This window comes from Dendrobium catenatum, unplaced genomic scaffold (assembly GCF_001605985.2).
Source record: "Dendrobium catenatum unplaced genomic scaffold, ASM160598v2 fragScaff_scaffold_1572, whole genome shotgun sequence".
NCBI classification, from domain to species: Eukaryota; Viridiplantae; Streptophyta; class Magnoliopsida; order Asparagales; family Orchidaceae; genus Dendrobium; species Dendrobium catenatum.
In genome coordinates, this window is record NW_021320034.1 from 6111 (window position 1) to 9262 (window position 3152).

Consider the following 3152-nt stretch of genomic DNA (forward strand, 5'->3'; position numbering starts at 1 on the left):
TCAAAACTTCAAACCTTCGTAATAAAATGCAGAAAAAATTTGATTTCAACATACTTACTGTTTAACTCATCATATTAAGGCCTAGTATTTTAATAAAATACTAACTTTACTGAAAACACCCTTAATCAAAAAGTCAATTTTTGACCCTTTAATTAAATGATTAAAATAATAAAAAAATTCATAAAACTTGAAAATCAATTTAAAACTCCAGAATTCATTAATTAACCTTAAAATCATTAATCAACCAACTTTTAATAAAATTCATTAACTCTTAAGCCTTAATCAACCTAAAACATTTAATTATATCGAGTACCACGGGGTAACCCAGGCTTACGAGGCTATTAACTTAGCCCCAAGGAAGGTGAAATGAATTTCACGGCCTCGGTGTGAAACAAAAGTGATATCCAATAAATAATTAAATAAATCTTAAAATTAACCTTAAGCAATTAATACTTGAATTCAAACTTAAATCCCTTAAGCCTTTCAACCAATCAAATCTTAAGCAACTTCAATCTAATGATCCTACTTAGGACATATCAAAACCACACGACCTACCTCACACACTTTAGATGGTTTGCTAGGACAACCAACTCTAGTTTTAGGCTAGGCCGGTGTTTACTTTTCCGCTGTGTGCCGGGCTTTCGAGTTTTCACTGCATGTTGTTTGCTAGTGTAGAATTGATTTGTTTACTTACTTCTTGCACTCTGTGATTGATTGTGCGTTAGATTTACCCCTAGGTTAGGGGCGAATTATACTTGTGCAATCTTATGCAGGTGGCCATGCTCGTACAGGAGCTGATATTAAAGGGGGCAATTAATAAAAATTAAAAAATATATACTCTTTGCACAGGTACCTGCTGCGCTTAAGACCCCCTTTAAATTAAAAGAGCATGGCCAAGTGTGGCTCAAATAATGCATTTCAATTTTCAAATAATAACTGCCTGAGATTGAATATATAACTGTTGATTATTAGGATAACCATGCAGGATCGAGTCTAGATTTTTCTACTTTTAAATTTAATGTAAATTTGATTGAATAAGGTTGTATTCTTTTGAAGTGATTTGAGTTGGGATGCTGAAATACAACTTGAATTCCAAAGAGGAGAAGACATCCCTAAATGGGAGAGTCTTCTTCCATTTAGAAGTCATGTTAGGATATGTTTTTTATATCCAAAGAGGAAAGATAACACCCTATTCAAGGGGGAGTTTCTTTTCATTTGGATATCCGAAATCGACGAATCAAGAAGTTCATGAGAAGAAAAAGAAGTGGACGACGAGAAGAATCCCAAATCTCAAAGTCACTTGAGTCTTAGGATAGAATCCGGGTTGTTGTCAGTGGTGCCCGGCTACTTTACTTTCTTGCAATTCTGAGCTGTAATAATAAGGCACTAGAACTCTTTAATTTGAGATATTTATTTTATTGATTTATTTAATTGATTGCGCACTAGAACTCTTACTTTTCTAGTCTTTTTAATTGCATGTCGACTTTGATTTGACCTGGAATGTGATTGTAGGCTCTTAAGCACTTGTCAAAATTCTTCTACTTTAATTAAATAAAATTTTTAAGACAACATAGAAACTCTAACGTTTTAAGAAATAAGCCCGGGACCGCCGGAAGTTTTCATTTCATAGCATTCATTCAAATTCAAGCTTTTAATCGAGTAGATTAGCATGCATCATTTTAGCAACTAATTTAAAAATATTAATCCTTAATTGCATTAGTTTAAGCATCAAACCCAACATAAGTCAAAGTGTCAATTAGGATCTGCTCTAGATGTTGACCTTATTCTCAAAAACTTTTCTTAATTTATGTCCCTACCACTCAACATTAAAAGACCGGACACATGTTTTAAAGCGCTTAGGTGGTTTAGCTGACTCCCCAATCCAGGCCGGGGTAAGACCAGATTTGCACTGCATTAGTTAGGTTTGAGTCACTTTTCAATACCCAATTTAGACTTAGGTTCCGAGACTGGCTCGTGCCATAAGTCCTCGACCTCTGGGAATTGAATCCCAATTTTCTAATAAAATTGACCATTTAACTTAAAGATCTCTTTCTATCAAACTTAAGCCCAACACTTAGGATAGGTTGGGGTATTTCTGAAGTAATTCAGAATCCTAAAACACCCCCTACCCTTCTTCCTTTGAGTCCAGAAATAAGTCTTCAATTTTGAACCAATCCTGATTGAAAATTCCAACCCTTAACCTCCTTTGATATCGATCTTTGAAAATCTAAATAAAATTTCTACCGCTATTTTAATCGAGAGTTTTCGTAGGAAACATCTATTTCCTATGATGTAATTAACTACGAGGGCTTGCGCTCGTAGGAGATTTAGAAATCCAGACCTGATTTTTAAAATCAAAATTTTCAAAAATCGTAATTAATTATCTTTGGGAAAATTCAAATTTCAACGATCGTTACCTCCATTTTCAAATGATCAATAGTGATTGATAACTTATTTTCTCGGAGAGATATATCAATTTCTATTGTGATTTTGATTATGAAATTAACGATTTCTTATCCGAATTATTATCATTAAACAATCGATTGAATGTCATTTTGATCTTTCGAGATCATATGTCATTCCCCCTTGAGTTTGACTACGATAATTCAGATGAATTTAAAATTATGAAATTTGAACTCATTAGGGAACGATACGATCACCTCCCGAGGCAATATGTTGTTCATAATGACGTGTTCAATTTCAAAATTCAAAATTTAATATTCCCAAAGAAAATTAATCATTTTTTTAAAAAAACTATAGGCTATGCCAGAGGCCCACTCCCTTACTATTCCACCATGGAAACTTCTCTTCTCCCCTATGATTTTCTCCCTCTTATCTCCTCTGCTGGTGGAGTTTCCTCTCCTCCACCGCGCAACTGTAAAACTATTTTTGGTTCAGAATAATTTGCTTCTGGTGAACTCCACCTCTATAATTACCCCTATGAACAGGAAATTATTTCATTTTTTTGTGACAAATTATCCAAAGGTGCGGAAGATTGGAACCTTTGTCTAATCGTATATTCAATTGGTTGCAAGCCTTATTATGAGGCGTTGCTTAGTGCTATCAAGAAAATATGGATGCTAAAAGGTTACTAAAGTTCCTTTCTGTGATATCCCGTTCCCTTATTGTTCCTCTCTGGCTTGGATTTTCCT